Source organism: Heterocephalus glaber, unplaced genomic scaffold (genome assembly GCF_053883595.1).
Source record: "Heterocephalus glaber isolate CG9 unplaced genomic scaffold, H.glaber_assembly_v1.0 deba00000901, whole genome shotgun sequence".
Classification (NCBI taxonomy): domain Eukaryota; kingdom Metazoa; phylum Chordata; class Mammalia; order Rodentia; family Bathyergidae; genus Heterocephalus; species Heterocephalus glaber.
In genome coordinates this window covers 833,352-858,184 of record NW_028258171.1, presented here as the reverse complement: position 1 = coordinate 858,184, position 24,833 = coordinate 833,352, and the positions used below count along the sequence as shown (strand labels likewise).

Below are 24,833 nucleotides of genomic sequence, written 5' to 3'. Positions count from 1 at the left end.
TAAGTGTTTTATTATTTGGAATTTTATTAATTTCTTTTTGAGAGAGTTCATGGTTAGTGCGTGAACATGCAATTGATTTTTATATGTTGATTTCATATCCTGCAACTTTCCTAAATTTATTTGTTGGTTTTAACAAGTTTTTGTTAGAGTCCTTCAGGATTTCTATGTATAAGAACATGTTGGCTGCAAACAGAGATAATTTTATTTCATTATTTCCTATTCAGATGCCATTTATTTCTTTCTTTTGCCTAATTGTTGTGGCTAGGACTTCCAGTTCCATGTTAAATAGAAATGGCAAGCATGGGCACTTGTCTTGTTCCTGACCTTAGTGCAAAAGCTTTCAACTTTTTTGAGAATAATATCACCTGTGGGCTTCTCCCATATGATTTTTATTCAGGGGTATGTATTCTTCTACACCTAAATTATTGAGAGTTTTTAATCATGAAAATATTATATTTTGATAAATAATTTTCCTCCATTCATTTAAATGACCATGTGATTTTTTATCCTTCATTTTGTCAATCTAGTGTATCCATTTGTTGATTTGTATATATTGAGCCACTCTTGTATCTGTGGGATAAATTCCACTTGATCATGGTCAATGACCCTTTTAATGTGCTGCTGAATTCAGTGTGCTGGTATTTTACTAAGGATTTTGCATCTATGTTTATCAAGGATATTGGCCTGTAATTTCCTTCTTTTCAAAGTCCTGGTTATGGTATCAAGGTGATAGTAGCCTCATAAAATGAGTTTGAAATATTCTTTTTTCTTCAGTGTTTTGGGAAAAATTAAAGAGGATTGATATTAGAGGTTTAAATGTTTGGTAGATTAATTCCTTTCTTATGGATTTCTTTTAACCCTGGAAAAACATTTAAAAGAACACTAAAACAATTGGTTCTCAGCAAGAACTGAATTCTTTTCTTTTTACAGTTGCCAGAGCCTGGACACAATAGGCAATAGGATGTGGGTACTTGCTTAGTAGGTGGAAATTAGGTGACTTTAAAAATTTTAAAAGTTAGGCAGCTTCCTCTGACAGTGTCACAGTTGGATGTTAGAGAGGATGTAACTTCTTCACAAAGAGAATATTGTACTATTCAGGTTAGTATAGGTTCAGGACTTGGCAGATCATTCTTCCCCCAGCTAGCTACACAACATTAGGTAAGTCACTTAGCCTCTCAAGGGCCTCGGCTTCTTCTTCTGTAAAATGTGTAATAATATATATCCTCCTGGATAAACAAGGCCAAATTATTAGTTCAATACCTGGTACAGAGTAAAGGACTCAATAAAAATAATAATGCTAAAATATACATATATATATTCACAAATACATCATGAAAATGTACAAAGCTTTGAGAAAAAGTAGAAATGGATTGCTGAATCCTCTAGTTCTTAAAGTATAGTCAGGAAAGTTCTCCAAGACACAAAATAAATTGTAAAAATCAGTTAATCCAGCAAATCCAGCCTCTTGGGCCAAACAGTGCTATAGAGAACATTCCAAAGCCACAGTAATGATTCTTGTTATGAAAATTTACTGAAGGGCATGTCTTCCCCAGTGAACAGTCACCTTTGCAGTGTAAAGGTCTTTCTTATAGGGTGATTTAATTCCTTTCTGGCTTATAAACTAATTAACAGATCTTTGTCATAGGAAAAAGCATGAGGAAAGAGAGAGGGAAATAATAAAAATATTCTGAGCCCTTCAAGTTAAATATTATCACATACAGTTTGAAATGTATTGATCAAGTTAAATATCAACTTATTAAATAAGTATTATTAAATTAATTGTTAATTGGATTAAATATTTATCAAAATGATTCTCAAATTAATTTCACTAAAAACAATAGGAAGGCAGCCTGGTGTACTTATATTACCAAGTGTCAGTTTCATACTTGGGAATGCAAAGTTTATTCCTGGCTTCATTTTCATGAGCCTGTGGGGTACTTCAAGGATATTCTTAACCTAGCTGTGAGATTCCAGACAAGTCACTTACTCTGGTCCTTGGTTCCTACCTCAGAATTGGCAGGTTAGGGATCCGTAAAGTTCTAACTTTCTCTGATTCTATGTTGTAACAGGAAAATCTACATTACAGAATTCCAAGGGAGAAGTTTTCCCTGAAGTTTTCCAACCCAACAGACCAATTATAGCAGAATGAACACTGAGGAAACTGCCAGCTCTGAGCCCCACCTGCCAGTGTTTTTTGTATCTTGGCTGGCTCATTGCGAAGCAAAGGTTCTGGGCCAAATTCCTTTCCAAGGCTCCTATAAATCTTTATGTCTTAGTCATTTTCCTGTTGCTAGAACAAAATACCCTTTGCCCAAACTTAAAGGAGGAAAGGTTTATTTTGGCTCACAGTTTCAGCCCATGGCTGGATGGCTCCAAGGCAGAAACAGCATGGCAGAGGGGCCTGGCCGAGGAAAAAGTGCTCAAGCCATGGCAGCCCAGAAAGCATGGAGAGAAAGGAGAAGTGGGAGAAAAATATGCCTTTCTATATCATACCCCAAGTGACTCCCCTCCAACTAGGCCCTATCCCCTACCAGCACATTTAGCTTCTGGACTTATTAATGGATGACTCTTCCGATGATGAATATAATGCCCCATGATCCAATCACCTCCAAACGTCCCACCTCTGAACACATGAGCCTTCTAGGGGACGATCTAGATCTAAAACATAACACTTTGCATTCCACATGGATAGCCCAAAGCTCTTGCCTTGGAAAAGTTGTAGTTCGGTTCTATTTGGAACTGCCAAATTAGAATAAAAATGAATATTAAGAACTAGCATCTGTGACTCTTTTCCTAATAAATGCATAACTGCATTTAAAGTTTGTGACACATTTAGGCTGAGTGCTAAGCCACCAGACCATCTGGCTCTAGGACAGTTATGCAAAGAGCTGCTCTCCACCTGGGCATGGAGAGGATTTATATTAATGTCCTGCTGAGGCACATGCAGAAATGGAGACTGTAGTTGGTCCAAGGTCAAAAGCTAAAAAGACTTGAGAAACACTTGGCTTGTGAGAACAACAGAATAAAATTTGTCTGTGATGAAAATTATGTCTGTGAAGCAGCATGCATGATGTGAAGAAAAACTAAATGGCTAAAGAAGGAAGGTGCATGAAGTAGACTTCAATGAAGAAAGCCTTAGCTTGGGCTGAAAGGCATAACTGAAGCTTATGAAGGTTTACTTGGCCTTTTACTTATGAATCCTTTCTCCATCAGATTTGCCAGAAAGAGCTGATTGAAAATGTTCCTGACACCTCACTTGATCATCTTAACACTCACTATTGCTTGATTCCATTTTTGCCAGTTGATCTTTTCAAAATGTCTGCCTTGAAAATTAGCCCTTGATATATGTTTTCATCATCGATTTGTGCCTCAGAGATAACTCTCACCTTTATGTTTGCTTATATTTCCTTAATTAAATATAGATTTTGATGGCTCCCAAGTGTCTGGAATAAATTTCATAAAAACAAGATGCCCAGCTCCTGTGCCAGGCTATAAGGAAAGCTATTCTGCATTTCTTCTGCATTTCTGGTCAGTGGACAATCACTTTGACGGTAGGCTACAGCTACACACTCAGTACATGCACTGGAAATTCCCCTTCCCCAGGGCTGTCTACTTGCTCACTGGTTCCTTTAACAGGGAATACAGTGGATTTGGCAAGAAGAAATAACATTCAAATTCAAGAATCACTGGGAGAAGTGACGTGTTCACTAGAATTCAAAAGTTCAAAGGACTAGAGAATTAAACCCTTCTTCTATACGTCATAAAAAAGAGACTAACCTTTCTTGTTTATTTGTGCATTGTCCTGTAAAAACTTGACTTTCTCAGAATACTAGCTAGGTTATCAGATGTGTATTGAACGTCTGGATTTCATTTCCTGATGAGGTGACCTGCTGGGGACAGAGGTTCCAGTCAATTTCTTGGCTGGAGCTCAGCCCACGTGTGGCACAACAGAACAAGAAATGAAACAGTTACTAACTTATATCACTTGCTCTTTGTCAACCATTGTTTTAGCCTTCCTCATACATGTACTCATTTACTTTTTATAACACTTCTGCAAGGAAGTCATGAGGGAATATCTCCTATTTTAAAATGAAGAAAATGAGCTCTTTTAGTCTGGGTCCTCCACAAAGTCCAAACCTGGTTGGAGTTAAAACTTTAGTGATCTTATTGGAGGAGAAGCCTGGGTGAAAGGGAGTAGAAAGGGAGCTGGAAGGTGGGGAGAATGAGACCAGACCATCAGTCAGGACTGAGCCATGTGAAGGAGAGAGAAGAATCACAGAATCCTGTGGAGTCTAAGGAATGTTCCAGGTCATCAGGGAGTCATTGAGCCAAGGTGGCTGACCATGATGTCCCTTGTCTCCCGGGCATGTGTCTGCTTTCATATTACTGTGATGATTTCAGCAGGACTCTGTGTCCATCATCTTCCCTGAGGTAGGCGGTCTCTGGCTCAATCAACAGATTCCAGCCACTGTTTGCTCCCAAACTCACAGCTAGTTAGTGACAAAGGAGTAAAACCTGTTGCTTCCAGCCCTGTCCCCAGACATCCAGACATGTGTGACCAGAAGCCTAGAGGTGCCAAACACTGAGCATGTTCTCCCAGCCTGCAAAGGCCAGTGATGGAAGTTCAGCACCTCAGGGAGCAGGAGAAGGCCCCTGTCAGGCAGCTCATTGGTACCTAGCACATTGCTCTCCTACTGCTTTAATAATTTGTTATAAAACAAACAAAGTCACTAGGGGAATTGCTGCCAGTGGATAATGGCCTCCTGCTTTGCAATTAAATGCTGACATTCAGCTTTGCCTCACCAGCCACAGTATATTGCTGCTTCCTACCCCAATGTTCTCACCCACCAGCGTTTTCTCCTAATGAAATTTATTAGTCTATATAGCAGACCTTGACATTTGCTCTCTTTTCAGCCTGGTGGTGAAGGTTTAAAGATCAGCATTTCTAAGCTACCTGTTCTCTCCAGCTTGGCATTAGTATGGCTTACAAAGAAACACAAGTAGGTTTAAATAAAACACAAAAACTCCAAACAAATTTTTATATTGGCAAGAAATAATCAGTTGTTGATGGGATTCAGTTGCAAGACAGACTCATCAAGTGGAAAAGGAAATAGAGACTTGTGAAAGTCCTTTGAATGCCATACTCAGATTATCTCCTACCAACCACTTGCCAGAAGGTTCATAAACCTTGCCTTTGATATCTTGCCTGTGGGTTCCTGTGGGGTCTCCCAATTCAGACTTAAATTACCTTGTGGCTTTGAGATCATGTTTCAGCTCTTTTATCAGAAAACACTATTTCAGGTAGCACCTGCATTGCAATGGTAAGCTCAGAATCATTCAAATTCTAGTGATCCATGGGAATGGCTACTTCCTTAGCAACCCAGGGGCTTAAAGCTGTGCACTGCCCACAAGCCATTCCCCTGGGATGAAAGGATGGTGAAGACCACTTCTCATATATATGCATTGTTTGAAATGTCTGCGCAAGAAGTAGGAGGCTGAGCTTTGAAGACCTCAATCCCTTCCTCTGTAAACTGAGGGCAATAGACTAAATGATACTGTGGAGATTTTTCAGATCTGAGACACTAATTTCATGATAACCAGGAGGTCTCAAGGACAGGTGTCTCAGACTCATCATTCTCCCTGACTTCACCACATTCTTGGCTCTAGTAACAAACCACTTTGAGCATTCAGCTCCTTGTCCTCCCCTGGCTTGTGGTCTAGCACCTGGTATCTGCTCTCACCAGCCCACAGCGGCCTTCCTTGTATTTTTTGCCTTCTCTATTCTTTTTCTCCTTCACCCTGTCCTGTCCCTTCTTTTTCCCTCTTCTCCTCCTCCTGTTTACCTGCTTCCCTCTGACATTACTTTATTTCCCTTTGAACCAAACTTATCCCTAGTTTACCCTAGAGACCCACATTCCCCTTGATTTATACTTTCTATGGCAGGGGAAATCAACAAATGTGTCATACAAATTTTAAAAGACATGGAAATACCTTTCCTCAGCACAGAAGGAAAAGCACATCTGTCGCAGAGGTGAGAGAATGAGGAACAATCATTTATTGGGCAGTAAGCATATATACACCCCAAAACATATAAGGTGTTTCACTTTTCAATAAATTAATGTATTGTCCTTTTAAATTTCAAAACTAATTTATACCTCTTATGCAAACACAACCAGGTGTATAAAATAGTCAACTGAATTCTTATTTTCTTTCTCATGACCTTGTATGATCAATGACTTCACTGGTTTTGATGTTTATTGATCCAATAAATATTTACAGACTGTTCACTGTTTTCAAGGCTTTGTTCTAGATGCAGCAATGAACAAAACAGTGAACATACTCACTTTCTGAAGATAATGTTCCGCGCAGCAGGTGAGCAGAAAATTAAATGCCCTGAAAAATAATTATATAATATATAAATACATTGAATCATCATAAAGTACCTCATAAATATGTAAAATTATTATGTTTCAACTAAAATTTTTAAACAAGTAAAATAAATATTATATCAAAGGTAAGAGCTATGGAAAAAATAGAGCAGGGAAGGAAAGGGAAGGGACTGAGACAGAGGTGTGTAGTGCCACAGAGGGGCATGGTGTTGAAAGGGTGCACTTGCAGTTGAACTGAGTGAATCTCTCCCTGACTTTCTCTGTGCTCAAACAAATTTTCCCAACATCAATACATGGTTTTAATTCTTTTTGCAAAATTAAACACATTATTTTGCAACTTGATTTTTGCACCAAAAAATGTATCATCAACATCTCCAGGGTCAATCTATATGAACCTAGTTCATGCTTTTGAATGGCAGCACAATCCGCCATTGTTTGACATACCATAATTCACATGTTCCTCATTAATGTAAGTCAGGTTATTTGCCATTTCCCTATTCTTTTTATTCTCTCTGTAAAAACAAGCACCACTGCAAAGTTTTCTGGACTTTATTTGTTCATGCCAAAGTGCTACCTTAAAGATTTTATTTTATTCAGCACAATTTAGCTGAGAGCTGGATTTTATTATTTCCTGATTTTAGAAGCAAAAAAGCAGACATTAAGAATGGCTAAATAGCTACTAAATAGGGAAACAAAGATTCAAACTCAGGACAAGATAGTTTCAAATACTATATTCCTTCTAAAACCATATCAAATCTCAGAATTGACCATAGATTTCAAGGGATGGAGTAGCAGTATTGTCCCAGGAGAACAGGAAGAAGAGGAGCCGTGGAGTTTTGTTCTCATAGATCTAAGTCTTTTCAGTTTAAGAGCCGCCATTTATTTTGAGATTATACCGTTTCTGTGGTTTTGGCAAAATTGACTTCCTTTGATGAAATATTGTGGCAGTAGGTGGTATTTTCTAACACTTTCTAATGAACTTACCTGGAAAAAGAAAACAATTGCAGTTCAGTTCCTCATACATATAAATTGTGGTGTTCCATGGAAACTTATGACACCTGAAGTGGAGAGCATGGCATGAAAATCACTGGTCTAGGCAGCAAAGATCAGCCTCACCACAGTTGTGCCTCTCCCCTGCTATCTCAAGACATTTTTCTAGTTTGTAAAAGCAGTATTATCATACTTCTCAACTCCATATTTTTTTTTATTTTGCTTATAAGTAGGCCAGTATCTATTCAATGAAAATATCTGAAGACAAAAGATTCAGCCCAACCTTATGGATGACACAGATGTTTCCAAGGTTGGAAAAATCTAAACTAAGTAGCATTTGCAGTCAAAGACTAACTAACCCATGTTATGTAATAATAATGTCAAAAACATTTATTGAACATGTATCATATTCTCAAGTATATATCCTGCAAAGTACATTTAGAAAACTGGTTTTGCTTAATTGCTATTTGACCAACCTAAGTTTTTACAAATTGTTATATATTTGCATTTCACTTTTAATGTTACAGAAAACATTGACTTTGACAGTACCTCTAAATTGGAGGAAACTATTGTTCACTAATTCTATAAATTAGAACCAAATACACATGTGTGCAGACATATTCATATGTAAAGCTAGAATCTTTGGAATTGAGGTATGAAACAAGGAATGAAAGAAAGTAGAAGAAAAATATTTTGAGGAAATAGTCTAACATTATATAAAATAATGCACTGCTAAAGAAAGAAATTTATAATAATCAGTACTTAATCATCTAATCTCCTAGTAGCAGAACAGTTAGACCCCATATAAATACAGCATCAGTTTTATCAGTTTTATCTGAGAGTCCAGTCCCATTAGGAAACCATTCTGGTTCTCTTGCTTCATGTTTACTTGCTTTTCCCTAGATAGAAATTTTGGACAAAACCCTTCACATTTTCCATTTGACCTTATCAAACTAATGAATTTCTCTAATCAGGAGCTGAAGAATTTGTTAAAATCTAAAAGATGAAAGTCTTACTAAGAAGGAACTGGTGATCCAGTGTCAATGCCTCTCAAACACACATGCAATTTCCCCAGAGTAAAAAAGAGCCAGAATTCATGCTCATTTGTAATTACATCAGAGTAACTATCTAAACAAAGAATGTCTGCAAAAATTCTATAATCTGCTGTGTTGGGTGGAGTTAGCAATGTGTGCTGACTCTGCCACTGCCAGACCCAGGCTCATTAAAGACAGAATGAAAATGCCAACTAAAGCAAGAAAGAAGGAATTAATGTTGAAGGCAATTTTTAGAGGCCCCAGATGTCATCATCAATGTAAAATGAACACTCTTGTCTCAGAGACACATTGATGGTTGAATTTAGCCCATGTATTGTGCATAAATCATCTCTGAAACACAAGAGTCCACATTTAGCATTGTGTGAATATTTGATAACTAGAGAAGTAAACCTAAAGGGATACAATTGCTTTGATCTTGTGATATTTATTTTGAAAAATGAAATAATTGTGTATCTGTAAGACTTTCTAGGTTTTCCTGTTTACACTAAGACTTTGCCATACACCTTGCTTGGAAAATGAGAAACAAAGTTGTTTTACATACATTTTTAGGGGTTGAGTTTTGTGTGCTGACACAATACTTCTTTTCCCTTTACAAATTTGTAACTGTGGAAGTGTTTGTTGCTCCAAAACTAACGTGGTCACTACTTAAGGGCCAAGATTTAAGGGAATAGATAAGATATGAAGAAGATTTGATTTTGTGTGCTCAGGTAGAAATGCTATTACTCTGAAGAAAAACCTATGTCTTCATGATGAATAGCATAAGATAAAGTTTGGGTCATATATTTCCCAATTACCTTAGAAATCCCAATTAATCTTAAGAAAATCAATATTTCAGAAGTTTATAGAAATTTTCAACCTGTTTCAAGAAAACATTCATAACCAGGAGATCTCATCTTTCCTTGGTCCTATAAAAGATCTTTTGATGTTTGCATAAGGAGTTACACATGGAAGGTTCTCCATTTATCCTCAAGTGCAGTGGATTTCTCTACTTCCACTGCAAATAAATTGTTATATTGGCTTATTTCTTCTCATTACTTAGTTACAGGGAGGTCAAAAACTTCTAATTAAAAGTACTGGATGCCTTTGCAATTTCTCTAGGTAGTTTTAATAGCTTACTAGTAGGTATTTTTACATGCTCTTGATCTTTGGTCAGTCACAGTTCACACAGAACTAGATAAACTCCACCCAGCTTCACAGTGGGAAAATTGCACAATGTAACTACCTGTATTTCAGCATGTTAAAAATACCCTAAATCTGTAGTTCTGTGATATTGGTGTGCATCAAAATCACTATGGAAATTAATAAGACTGTGAATGTCAAGGGCCTATAAGTGCTTATTTAGTGCTAATATTTTTCAAGCTTCCTCAGGGATTCTATTACACTAGGAAAAATTAAGAAGTATTATTCTGAATGTTACGTGATGTTTCACGTTGCGATTTTCTTACCAAAAAATAAAGAGAATTTGTTTAAGTTGTAGTGTTTTTTTCTTCACAATCTGAGGTTTATTTCAGGATACATTGTTGCTTTTAAGAACAAAACTCTTCTTTACTCCCAAAATCTTAATTAAAAAGATATATATACATTATATCTTCAGTGTTTCCTTTTGTCTTTCCCTAGTTCATTGACTAGGTATTATGTATTTTGCAAAAGATGCTTTTTGATCTTTCTTACTCATCACATGTTAATTTAAAAATAGGAATAACAGAAGATAAACAAAACAAATATACACCCACATCAAATTTTACAACATTTAATTAAAATAAAAATCAAAGGGAAGGAAAATAAATTTAATTTCCATTTCCAATACTTTGTTCTTCCCCAAATAGGAACAGTGAAATTGCAAGTAAAAGGAAGATTTGCATGGGTCAGCCTGTAGAGCAATGATGGTTTGGTCCAGTGGCTCAGAATTCCAAGCCATAGAAAAAGCCTGGCTCTGCTTTCACTTCAAGTAAAGATCTCTTTTACTTGCTAGTTCAAAGCTGGCTCACAAAGAAAGCTATTTGTGCTAACACCCTGATCTTTGTACATTTGCACTTACACGTCTCTAGAAGTGGACACCATTACAGAACTTACTAAAACCTAAGTGTGTAACACAAGCCTCACAAGTACTTATTCTATTTAATTAATTAAGTCACCTCTGAGTTCACAGGTAAGTAAATTCAGACATTGAGAACATACCATGGTATTGGTAGCTTGAGATTGGTGATAAGCAAAATTTCCAACTGTGTTCTGGATTGTATATATAACTTATCCTGCAATAAGAATTAGTTTCCTTTCATTGAACAAACTGGTTCTGGTGGCAACTGCCATTTCTTACTCCTCAGGTTTGGTTGTTGAATATAGATACAAATCCATAAATTCAAAAACTGTATCTCATGGGAATATACAAGAACTCTGAAAACTGCATACAACTGAACTAGAAAGGAAGATAATAAATTCTTCTTTTTTTCAGCAGCCTCATAGTGCATACAATAGAATGAAGATTTTATATGTAAATTGATGACCTTGATGCTTTCAAGCCAAATCTGTGACTTGCTATCATCAGTGATTATGCCCTCTTCTTCTTCATTAGTAAAAAGCAGAATCTGAGCAAGGAGTTACCTTTTCACCTGTTATTATGGAAAGCTTTTATTCTGAGCAACTCTATGTGTTTTAAGCTCTTTATTTCATCCATTAGACTATTGATAGTTTGCGTGTTTGGTTACTGTAGTAAAACATATACAATATAAAATTTAGTATTTGAATCATTTTAAGTGTATTTTTAGGTATAATTAAGTACTTTAACATTGTTGGATAACCATCATATCTTTCCAAAATAAAACTCTTTACTTTTTAAATAATAACTTCTATCATTCCCTCCCTTCAACTCCTATAATTTGACCACTCTAGCTACTATATATAAGTAGAATTATGTAATATTTGTTCCTTCTTGCCTGACTTCTTTAATTAGGCCAGTTTTTTAAAGGTTCATCCATGCTGAGCATTTGTGAGAATTGCTTTCCTTTTTAAAGTTGAAAATGTTTATATTTTGGATATTGTAAATAATGTTCCTATGAACATGGGCACATGAACATCTACTCAAATCCATACTTCAATCATCTTGGGTGATATACCCAGGAGTGGGATTTCTGGATCTTATAATATTCTGTTCAATATCTAGAGGGACTGCTATAATATTTTCCAATAAACCTGCACCATATTATATTTCTCCACAGAAGCCCAAAGTGTTGTATTTTCTTCATGTCCCCCCAGGCTGTTGTTATTTTCTCATTTAATAACAGCAATCTTAATAAGTATGAATTGGTATTCATGACAGTCTCAGTTTGCATTTCTCTAATTATTAATGGTGTTGAATATCTTTACATGTTCATTTTGGTTATCTATATGTCTGCTTTGGATAAATATTTATTTAGGTTTTTTGCTTGTTTTTTAATTGTTGTTAAGTTGTCGTTGAGTTGTAGTTCTTTATATATTCTTAATGGTAATTCCTGGTCAGATATATGATTTCCAAATATTTTCTTCCACTCCATGGATTGTCTTTATACTCTTTGATTTCACCAAGAACAATCATCTCAATTTTGATGAAGTCCAATTTACTTATTCTTTGGTTGGCAATGCCTTTGGTGTTGTAGTGAGCAGACCATTGCCAAATCCATCATCATGAAACTTCCGCTGTTTTCTCCTAAGAGTTTTATAGTTTAGCTGTTATATGTAGGTATTCAATCCATATTGAGTTAATTTTTATATAAGTTAGGGATATAATTTTATTCTTTTGGGGAGATATATATATAGATATATATATATATAGTTTCCTCACCATGACTTATTGAAAAGATTTTCCTTTCTCCATAGAATGGTCTTAGCAAACCTGTTAATAATCACTTTACCATATACAAATATGTCAGGTTTTATTTTATGGCTGTCTATCCTATTCCATTGAGTTAAATGTCTATTTTTTTATTTCATTATAGGGGACTTTTGATTTGGTGTCTTTAGAGTAAGTTTTAAAAAATCAGGAAATCTGAGACCTTCAACTTTGTCCTTTTTTTTTTTTTTTGAGGATTGTTTTGGCTATTCAAAGTTCATGGTTTAGATGTAAAATGTCTCCCAAACATATCATGTGTTCTGAAATGTTGCTTTTGGAAGGTAATTGGATCATGAAGTGGTATACACATCAGTGAACCAATCCTCTGATGAGTTCATAGCAGAATATGCTGTTAAGAGGGGGAGGCTACTCAGAAGTGACTGGTCACTGGGGGGCATTATTTGAAAGAGTGTATTCTTTGTCCCTGGTTCCTCTCTTCTTACTCTGCCTCTTGGCTGCCATTGAGTTAGAAGCTTTCCTCTGCCATGCTCTTCTACCATGCTATTTCTGTCTTGGAGCCAGCTATCCATGGAGTGAACCCTCTGAAATTATAAACCAAAATAAACCTCTCCCCTTTTAATTTGTAGGGATTGGGAATTTTGTCCCAGGAACAGGAAAGTGACTAATATACATAGTCTCTTAAGATGCTATATGAATTTCACAATGGGTTTTTCTATTTGAAAAAAATATATTATTGGGATTTTAATAAGTATTACATTAAATCTATCTTTCCATATATTTGTGACTTTGTTTCCATGCAGCTATAATGGATGATTCACTAGCCATTGGAAAGGAGTTCACTCATATTGAAGAGAACAGACTCTGCTACACTATATAAAAGTTCAGTATACACAGAAAAATGGATGAAAGAATGATGAAGTGACCACTACACTAGTATGTTAAAGGATGCAGAATCACATATCTTTCCAACACATCTCACAAATGTTTTTAAGCGTACTATTTTATCATTGTCCTTCACTTAGAAATATAATATAACTGATATAGTTCAATTTTAGTTTGTGGATAAAAATGAAGGTGTTCATTTTGGGGTCATGGGTCTTTTCATATGAAAACTACAGAAACTTTACTCTGCTCACAGTTCAGTTCAGCAAATATCCCTAAAGGTATAGTATCACATCCTTGAAGATTTGCAAAAAAGAATGTAGACAACTCTTTCCCTTTAAGAGCTTACAGTCTACACTTGGAAGGAGGGAAATGAGATAAACATTTTTTTTGGATTTGAACAATAAAAGCTTCAACAATGATGAATTGAGACAACATAATGAAATCCACAAGTCAATTCTCTTTATTCACCTTTATTTTACCCCTAGAGCTTTATTGACTGTACCTCTTCTAAATTTAATTTCAAAAGCTAAAATCTGTAGTTTTTTTAAGTTTTTACTCAAAATTTCAATAAAAGGCCATCTTTGATTTTGATGCAGTTTTTTTTTTTTTTTTTTCTGAAAACAGATATTCTGGTAACCTTGGGCTTTGTACTAGCCATTTTGTTGTTACCAGCCTAACAAGAAATGAGAATACATTGTGGAAAAGTAAATAATATTCTGAAATTTATGCTTGCTTTTAGGTGTCTTTTATGTACTTTTGTTTTAATATTCATATAACCAAAATTATTAAGATTTTTAAAACACAGTGCTACTTTTAGAAAATATTTATAGCATTTCAAATAGTTTTCTGTTGATTAATACAAAGGCCATTAGTTGAGTTGTAGGTGAAAATATTGCCAACTATTGCATGTTTGTTGCAAGATGACCACAGTACATGAATATCTTACCACTGTCTATAATTTGGCATGAAAAACTGAGGAAAATCAATTATGTTTTATAGTTCATGATATTTTAAAAGCACTTTTGCTGCATGAGATTTCAAATGCCATATAAAACTAAAGCATATGTCCTTCTAAAATCCTAGCAATCTGTCATTTAATTGACTTGTTTGTGATTTTTAAAGCAAATAGCAAAAATTATTAAAATAATTTGAGAGTTCTACATAGTCCTATATAACACTCCTTTCTAACATTTAAGGGAGATGACTTTATAAACATTTCAGGACATACTATAGCATATAACTTCATTTTTTCTTGCTTGTGTAATTAAAGTTTAGAGCTAGTGCACAACTTAATTATGTGCCTTTTTTCCTCTGGAACATTAAATTAGGTGACTAAATTCTTTAGCATGGTGGACATTTGGTCTATAAAAGTATATTTAGAGGGCTTGGGATTTAGCTCAGTGGTTCTGCCACCTGCCTGGCAAGCTCAAGGTCCCGAGTTCGATCCCTAGTACCAAAAAAAAGTATATTTAGAAATCAAATTCTCATGAAACTGTACTCAAACTGATAAGTATGGATACAAAGCTGGCTTGATGTCTAAGTTACCCTCAGATCTCCCATGCTCAAAATCATGAAAGAGCCTTCAGAAACAGGCCTAATGAGAAACATGCTTAAACACCCAAACCATCAGGAAAGGGAAACAGAGCCATGTAGTAGTGAACACACAAATTCTCTAAATCAGACAACTGCAAGAAGCATGAGGATAGGGCTGATACCTTATTAGTTTTACAAAATGTTGAAATTTAATATAGTGCCTTGAGCTCAGAAGATATTAAAATTATGTTAGGAAAGAGTTTTTTTCCTATCATTTAACAAAATTCAACCCATATGTAATATATAGTATATAAGTACATATAATGTATTTAAGAGTGTCCTAAGATGAGAATAACAATAAAGGCTGCCATCAGGCTCTCATTTGGTGCAAGAGATAACCACATAAATGAATTAAATATAGTGTATGTGCTCTGAAAGAGAGGGAATTAGAAAGTTCTGTAGGTATCCAGCTAATGTAGACATGGATTTTATCACCTTCACCACTGTCATCACAACCCATGCTCTATCTTTTAAAATAAAAATTTCCTGAAGCATTATAAAATTAAAATGTGACTTTTTCGCTTTTCCAATATTTATTATATGAATGTCTTGATGCATATTCAAATACAGCTGCGTATGTAATACTTTGTATGGTGCTGAACACTTTCTCATGCACTTCTTAACTCATTAATGCCATTTATAGATTGTGTGGTTATGACAACTGTTAGCAAATTAGGCAATAAGGGCACCAACTACTCTAATCTGATGATGGCAAATGTCTTACACTCTAAGCAACACACTGTTTCACAGCATACTCTGAAAAATTATTACTATCCTTCATTGTAGGTTTTATGAGAGCAATACATGAAATGCTCACCAATCACCTCATATTTCTAGCAAATGAAAATTTGAAAATACAAGTAATTGCCCCTACACAAGTGTGATTCTACTTTGACTCAATTTTCAGACTTTTTCTTTTATTTTTTCTTTCTATTTGACCTTCTACCTCCCCAAAGCAACCTGCTGCTATAAAGTAGTAGGATTTGATTAGGAATCTTTTCAGAATCTGTCATTATCAGTCAGGGTTAGCTTGGAAGCTTTTACAATGAAGTGGAAAAAAAAACATGTCCCAACCCTCTCCCTGTCACCCTCTGTTATCTTGATCCTAACAACTGTAGAAAAATGACATTTCTCAAGTGACATTTCAGGGGAGAGAAAATATGAGACTACAGGCATATTAAGAGTCACATGAGCAGATTTGAAGCACCATGAGTGGGTGGTAAGGTAGTTAGCATTTATCAAACAGCAAATTGATGCTATGAAGTATGGGCAGGCATGTATATAGAATACATCATTAGAGTCTTGTGACGTTTGAATTTTTGACTGTATTTTGATAGAAATCAAAAATTAAATCTTAGAAAAATCACAGAGTAATTAAATGCCAGGACAAGATTCAAGTCCAATGGAATCATTAAATGAATAGCAAGTTCAAAACTGAAGGTCACATGATATGGCAGCATTAGAAGTCTGGCTGTAACTCTCGGAGAATAGAGTTGAATCCAAGTAGGTAGAAGGAGAGGAAGGAAGGCATATAACTGCCATGACCTACTATATAGCTCTCTGAATATTTTTAAAATTGGGTTTGTGAGGATGGTAAGTTAAGGGAGTCAAGGATAGAGATAAAAATTAAGGATAATGGTTCAATATCCTAATGGGTTGTGAATGGGGGGAATGCCCTTATACAAAGTAGACTTAAGAAGGTGTTCATTAGTGTGGAAAACAGCTGTCATTAATTGAGGACAACTGTGAAAGCCCTATGGATATTAACATCCCAGTGAGTAACCAAAGTGGATATTCCAAATAGGTAAGGAATGGTCATGAACACTGAGATCTTACAGAAATTGTGACCTGCACACATGAGATTGGGGGAAAAGGTTGTTTTCTTTATTAATAATATGAATCATAGACTTGGTAGGGACATCAGGTAAATCATTCAAACCCCAAAGTATTGTGTCCCTATCTGTACAACAGAGTGATTATTTCTGTCATTAATACATCACTGAGAAGGTGATCTTTAAAAAATCAATTGTTCTCCACCATCATTCATTTATTTATCTTATAAGACTTTATAAAGTTAATTATTATATATACAGATTGAAAACCAGATTAATAGGCCAAAGAATATATAAAATATGTAAGAAAATTATAAGAAGCCAAGTATGATTTTAGATACATTCTTCATGCTGATTATAATACCCTTTCCCCCTATGGTATATTAATATATAAGTAAATTTTCAGTGCGGGACTTTGGTTATCAGGTCAATAACAAATTGAAAAACTATTGTAATGATTATTTTTGTATCAGTTTGGCTAGACCACAGTTACCAACAGGACAAACAGTAGTGTACAGGTAACTGTAAAGCTATTTTTTAAATGTGAATGACATTTACAATAAATTGCCTGAATTAAAGAACATTACCTTCTGTAATGTGTATGGAAACATCCAATCAGTTGGAAGCCTTAAAAACATAGACTGAGATTTTCTAAAAAAGGAATTCTTTTTCCAGACTGCCTCAGTTTTCATTCAAGTCTCTATCATCAATATTTCAATTTTTAGCAGCTTGTTTTGAATTTCCCATCAGACTTGCTGGCACACAATATTTTTTTAATACTGGAGATTGAGCCCAAGAACTTGTACATCCTATAGATGCTAGGCAATCATTCTACCACTGAGCTATATCCCCAGCTCAGCAACCACAATCATGTGAACTAATTTCTTAAAGTAAACCTCATGATACACATATAGGTGATAGAGAGATGATAGATAGATAGATAGATATTTCCTATTGATATTATCTTTCATATTTTGAATTATTGCAGAGATATTTTTATCCCAAAGTACGCTAGAACTGTATACACTTTTCCCTGATTTCAATTTTTTTTATTTATGGCATGTATTTCTTTAAATTGCTAAGAATATACTTAGCCCAAAAGAAAAGAAGTAAACAATAATATGCAGATGAAAAGGGAACATCAAATTTATGCAGCATGAATTAATCAAAATTGAAATTCACAAAATCATATTAAGATAGAGAATACTTTATCAATTAGGAAAGGAGAAGATTAAAGATGTAGTCAGGTATTAGAGAGATAATATGCAAATTGTAAATAAATTTTCCTTTCAGCACATAAAATATTCCATAAAGTTTTGAAATAAAAGTAATTTCCATTTTTTATTGAATAATACCTCATATCTAGCTGACAATTTAAATTACTGATGTCTCAAATGCACCAGCAAGCCTTTTCCTCGCTCAAATATTTACATCAACTAGATCAACTTTTCTTTCAGCTTAATTCTTTTTTGATTTGGCATATGAAAGGAAAACATTATTTTATTTGATTTAAACAAACATCGATTCCTTTTTCTGAAATTCTCTAGAATTGAAAGACTAAAATAGGCTTTATTTGTGCTCACATTATTCATTCATTTGCTCACTCACTCATTTAAAACCTTAATATCAGGCCTGTCCTGTATGAATTGAATCTGGAGGATTTTAAATACCGAGGGTAGGACAAAAGCTCTAAGCCCTGATCACGACTCTAAACGTGCCCATTGTAGTTCGAGCAGACAAGACACACATGTAGTCCAGTACCCAAGGGCCACATTTAACTAAATGCCATGAGAAGTAGTATGAGTAAGTGCTATCGTAATTCAGACAAGAGGGAGTAGCCATAAGTGCTATAGTAATTCCAGAAGAAATTAGTGTGTATTTGGCATGCTAAATAGAAAAGTATCCCTGACACCTAGGAGTGGCCCCAGTAGGATCAGTTATTGTTACTGGCTGTCTTGCCATTTATGGTTACACCTTGCTGATCTGCTGAATATAAACAATTTCTTATGACTTTAACATTAGACAAAGCTGCTCTGTAGCTTCGATAGATCAGGACAAAAGAAGACCACTTGATAATCATGTTTGAACAGAGACAAAACATGAACATCATCTAAGCCACAGAATGACAAAACATTCCCCTATTTTGAAGCCACTTTTGCTTCTTCCTGTCTTCCTCCCCCTTTCTTTGCAATTTATTTATTGAAGAACCTGGGTTGTTTGTCCTATAGAGTTTCTCATTCTAGTTTCTCTATTAAGAGTGACAGCTGCTGCTCTGCCAGTTTCAGAGCTAGCTTGGTTCAACTCTGTCATCCTCCTGGATGATATTTATTAAGATATCCAATCATCTGCCAAAATCCTGCACTGAGAAATCTTCACTGAGACAGTCTATAGTATCCCTCATTGCTGGAATAATTAACTCAATTTTTTTAGTTAACAATAATTAATTTAATAATGAAGATAACCCTATAGGTGTGTTTAGGGTGGACTTTGCTGGAGGCAGCTGAAGAGTGGAGGTTAAACTCAAGAAAGGTGAGGAATTTCGAGGATGGATTTGACAGATCTGCAAGGTATGCCATGAAAGTGTGAAAAGAAATGACAAGATATACAATCAACCATTTAGAAAAACTCAGTCACATACTATAGTATTCAACATGTCATGTGAGTCTGTTCTGAGATAATATTAAATCTATTTTTAAATTTTAATATACAGGTAGATATTAATAAAGAAAATATAAAAGCCATTTCTAGGAAAACATAATTTTTCATTACGAAAATAATTAGAGAATAACAATGGTAAATACACTGTGTATCATGATCTTAAAAGAATATATTTCATTTGCTAATCTATCTCTCAGCTCATTTTCTAATAATACTATACTTTTTTCATAAAACATTTTACTTAACAATAAAGTATCTCACCTGGTGTAATTTTGAACAATTTCTTTCTATTTCATATACTTTTTTAAAGCTTATTGTTTACAATGTATTTATTTTTATTTGTACATTTTTGTAATTCATGCAGTTTACAATCATCTTGTAAATGGTTACATGTACATATTACAGCTTGTTTCTTTTTTTCCATACTTGTTGATATTATTTGCCTTAGCTCATATTATGACATATAGTGTTTACAGTAATTGGGGTTGTTAGGTTCCTGTGTATGGCATCTTTATTCTTTTGATTTCCCGTTCCCTTCTTCTTCACTCCTCACCCTTCTTCCCTTGGACCACTTCCCTATTGCAAGAGATTTGTCCCCTTGTCCCTTTCTATCCATCCTATATCATTTTCTTTGTTTGTCCTTTGCCTCACTCCAATGAGAGATACCCTACAGTATTTAAGCTTGTGTGTCTGATTTATTTCACTCAACATTATATTTTTCAGGTGCATCCATTTTTGTACAAATGTCTTAAATTGTCATTCTTTATAGCAGAGTAGTATTCCTTTATATGTAGATACCACATTTTCTTTCTCCAGTGGTCTGTTAATGGGTACACAGGCTGGTTCCAGGATTTAACTATTACAAAGTGTGCTGCTATAAATATCCAAAAATGTTTGGGACTCAAGTATGGCTATAGTATGATGACTCTACTCCTAAGCTAGAGGCTTCAGACAATGGGTATTCAGGGTAGTATGAGTGCCACAAATAGAATCCCAACATAGACAAGAGTTCTGGGACTGCTGAGAGATAAAGGCAAGAAGTTGTCAGAAGCAAGTGTTTCACCCCATTTGAACTAAAATGGTAATAAAAATACCATATTGGGTGCCTTATAAATAACAAAAATTTATTTCTCGTATTGTGAAGACTGGGAAGTCCAAGATCAATGCACCCCAGAGCCAATGTTTGGCAAAAGCTGTTTTCCTCAGACATAGCTGCTTTTAGCTGTGTCCATGGATGGTAGCAGAAATATACAAGCTCCCATAGGCCTCTTTTATAAGAGAACTCAGTCACATTCATAGGGCTCCACCCTCATGACCCAATTCCTGTGCAGAGGCTCCATCTTTTAACACTAGTTGTGAGGATTAGGTTTCAACATACGCATTTTGGAAAGACATAAAAACATTCAGACCATGGCAGCAATTTAATAATGCTAACTGAACCAGTGGTGAAGAAAACCGGTATTTAGATGCCTAATAGGGCAGGGCACAACTGTAAATAACAGTAAAACCATGAGAATAGAAACATGTAAAAACAAGTTGCCCACATAAATTACAACCTTCAAATTCCCCAAGCTTCTCATCTTTCAATGCAGATCAGCTCTAACTTGTAGTATTGTGAAGATTAAATATATGTGTATACCACTTTCAAGCTATGTTTGTTAAATCATTTATTCACTCATTTTTCTGTTTGACAAATATTTCTTAAGCACCTGTTGCATGTTGGGGCCTGTGCTTGCTTAAGTTAAAAAGACACCACTATGAAACAGGTTCAGTTCTGAGCCACTTCTTCGTTCCAACCACGACTGCACTTCTCACTAAACCCATAACTTGTTGTCACTTTTTCATAACTGTCTTTCCTGTTCTTAATATCAGTTCCTCCCTTCAAAGATTTCCCTCTGATGCACAATCCATAATAGCTCAGTCTTGGAAGTAGCCTATTTGTCATTAACAAATGAATGGATAAAGAAATGTGCTACTTATATACAACAGAGTACTATTCTGCTATCAAGGATAAATTTGAATCATTTGTAAGAAAGTAGACACACACCTTGAAACCATAATGTTAAGTGAAGTAAGTCAGACACACAGCTTAAATATCATATGGTTTCTCTTCTAAGAGAAATCCAAAGTATTAATAAATTAAAGAGCAAAATAAAAGATCAAAAGGAAACAGGGAGATAGATCTTTTGCAAATGAGAAGGAAATAAAAGATGGAGGGAGGGGACGGTGGAAGGGGTTGAAAAACAATTACATGCGCCATGTACATGTACCAGATAGCTGCAATGAAAGTAGTCATTACGTATTGCAAACATGTACTAATTTTTAAAAAGTGATAGACATAAGCCCCAACCTTATAGTAGATGCCCCTACACACAAAACTACAGATTCATTATAATAACCTTTAAAGCTCTCCACAATCTCTATTCATCTTTTTTCTAATTTTATTTCACTACCATCCTACAAAAAAATGGGACTCCAGTGAAATTAATTATGGGTTCCAAACATGTCACAAACTTTCTGGCCTCATATCTCATGCTGTTTTATCTGTTTGGAATGCCCTTCCTAGATCTGAATGTTCAGATTCTATCCATCTACTGAAAAATAGTTTCCAATTTCCCCATTACTCAGTAAGTTCTCCTCTCTGAACTACCGTGCTTCATCCATCTAGCCATATTTGTACATGTATTGACTTCTTTTTTGAACATGAGTTTCTTTCCATTAGGCCTTTTCCAGATGGACCCCAGCCTACCGGGACCCTCCAGCCTCGGGCCTTCCATCTCAGCCCCTCCACTGAGGCTGGGCCCTGCAAACCTCTCCTTTGAACTCCCCCGGCCCACATGCTCCGGCTTCCAGGTTTGCTTCCTCAGGCTGACTTTCAGGCCCAGTGGCAATGTCAACCCCCACAAGTGAGTACACCACCTTAGCCACAGCGAGGCCTATGTCATTCAGATCTGAGTCTCCCCAAACCAGGACATGGAAGCAAAGGAAGCAGGCAATCAAATGGGAAGAGGATAATATTTTCTTTCTTGGCCTCCTGGCCTATGGCTCTGGATGTGGGCAGAAGACTCCTGAGTCTTGAAAGACCAGGAGAGGTCCAGGGATTTGCCTCTTCTGTAGTATCTGACACAGGAAAGCTCAGAACTTACAAATGAACTTTTCACTGAAATATAAATATAAATGGAATCATATAGTAAGTATATTTAGAATTGGCTTTTTTATTCATTATAATTTTCTGTGTATTTATTCAAATTGCTCCATGTATCAACAATTTAATCATTTCTTTTGCTGAGTAATTTTCCCACAGTACAGATTACTACAGTTTATTCACTCAAAACACTAGCTGTGTTTGTCTCATTTTCTAGCTAATATGAATAAAGCTACTACACAAACAAAATGTAGGTTTTGTATGAAGATAAAACATGATTTCTTTGAGATAAACAGCCACTTGTACAAATTCTGGGTGTTGAAAGTTACTTGCTTTTAAGAAATCAGTTTTTTGAAAAAAATGCATGTTGGATTTGGTCAGATGGTTTTTCTGCATCCATTGAGATGATCATATGGTTTTTGTCCTTGGCTCTATTGATAATAGTGTATTACATTGATTGATTTGCATATGTTGAACCATCCCTGCATCCCTGGGATGAATCCCACGTGGTCATGGTGTATGATCTTGATGATTCTTCTGCATTCTGTTTGCCAGTATCTTATTAAGGATTTTTGCATCTATGTTCATTAATGAGATTGACCTATAGTTTTCTTTTTCGGTTGGGTCTTCCTCTGCTTTGGGGATCAAGGTGATGCTTGCTTCCAGGAATGAATCTGGGAGTATTGGTTCCCTTTCAATTTCATTGAAGAGTTTAAACAGTAGTGGCAGTAGTTTCTCTCTAAATGTCTTGTAGAATTCAGCAGTGAAGCCATCAGGACCTGGGGTTTTCTTAGTTGAATAAGGCCTTGAAAGAAAGAGGACAGCAGAAAGCAAGCAGTTGAATGTTTATGAGATAAAGGTCAGTAAATTAGAATTAGAACTAGAAAGTGCCAAACAAAAGTTTGAAGAAATGACTCACAGTTATCAAAAAGAAATTGAAGACAAAAGTTATCAGAAGAAAATCTTTTGGGACAGGTTGAAAAGGCAAAAGTAACAGCTGATGAAGCAGTAAAATTACAGAAAGAAATTGATATACAATGTCAACATAAAATAGCTGAAATGGTAGCACTTATGGAAAAGCATAAGCACCAATATGATAAGACTGTTGAAGAGAGAGATTCAGAATTAGGAGTTTATAAGAGCAAAGAACAAGGACAGTCATCCGCAAGAGCATCTTTGGAGATTGAAATATCTAGTCTCCAAATTGAACTTTTCTCTATTAAGAAGCAACTTGAAACAGAAAGAGACGAAAAAGAAAAACTGAAAAGAGAGGCAAAAGGAAACACAGTTACTCTGAAAGAAAAAAAAGACAAGAAAATACAGACATCTTTATGGGAAATATTTGAAACTAGTTACAAGAAATTTGATTCTAAAGCAACTCCTACACAAAATGTATCTCGAAATTTCTTATCAACTGATTATGGTAAATCCAAAGATAAAAGAGACTATCTGTGGACATCTACCAAAAGCAGTTTGTCTACACCAGTACCAAAGTCATATACCGTGAAGACACCAACTAAACTACAAACACAGCAAAGAGAAGAAAAGAATAAACCCATTGAAGAAAATAATAAAAAGAGAAAAATCTTTGAATTTGATGTTAATTCAGATAGTTCAGAAGCTACAATCTTTGGAGCATGGTTTCCGAGGAAGACACACTGAACAAACTGTACAAAAATAATAATCCACCTGCTTCTCATCTTTGTGTCAGAACACCAAAAAAGACTCCTTCATCTCTAACAACTCCTGGATCTGTGAGAAAAATGTAAGATGACTGTTGGGCTGTAATTGCTAAAATGGACAGGAAAAAAACTAAAGGAAGCAGAAAAGTTACTTATTTAAGAAAATCAGTATGATAATGGGCCCTAATAACATCAAATTAATAGTTAATTTTTTTTATTTTCCAACGAGTCAAACTTTACTTGGAAAGTGAGACTTTAAAACTTTGCATAAAAATTTTGTACTTTTTATATTATTATATTTTGGCCTGAATGTGAAATAGCTGTATATTATCTGAAAACTTGTTATTATATTCAGATAATTATACAATTATATTTTGTTACTTTTTCCTGTATTAATATTATGTTTCCAGATTTTTAGTTTTGAACACGAGAAATGCATAATTGAGATTTATTCTTTATTCATTATTAAAATATTTTGAATTTAAAAAATCAGTTTTTTCAGATATTGTTTTTCGAAGTGGCTGTACCATTTTATATTCTCACCAGCTGATAAGAGTGATCCAATCTCTCTATATCCCTGCAGCATTGTTATTTTTTTTTTATTTTTAGCCATTCACAAAGTATAGGATTGCTATAACTTGATTTTTTTTAAATTTTAAAAATTAATTTTATTGGTACTTTTTAGGTATACAATATAATAACTTTCATCATTGGAGATTTGTACCTTTACATAATATATCTTGATTTTTGTTTTTCCCCATTTCCCCTGACCTCCCTC

General features: G+C 35.0%; 1 pseudogene; it reads left to right on the top strand.

Moving 5' to 3' along the window:
• The first annotated feature begins 19,115 nt into the window (after positions 1-19,115).
• LOC106010890 (synaptonemal complex protein 1 pseudogene) lies at positions 19,116-24,215 on the top strand (annotated as a pseudogene).
• The last annotated feature ends 618 nt before the right edge of the window (positions 24,216-24,833 follow it).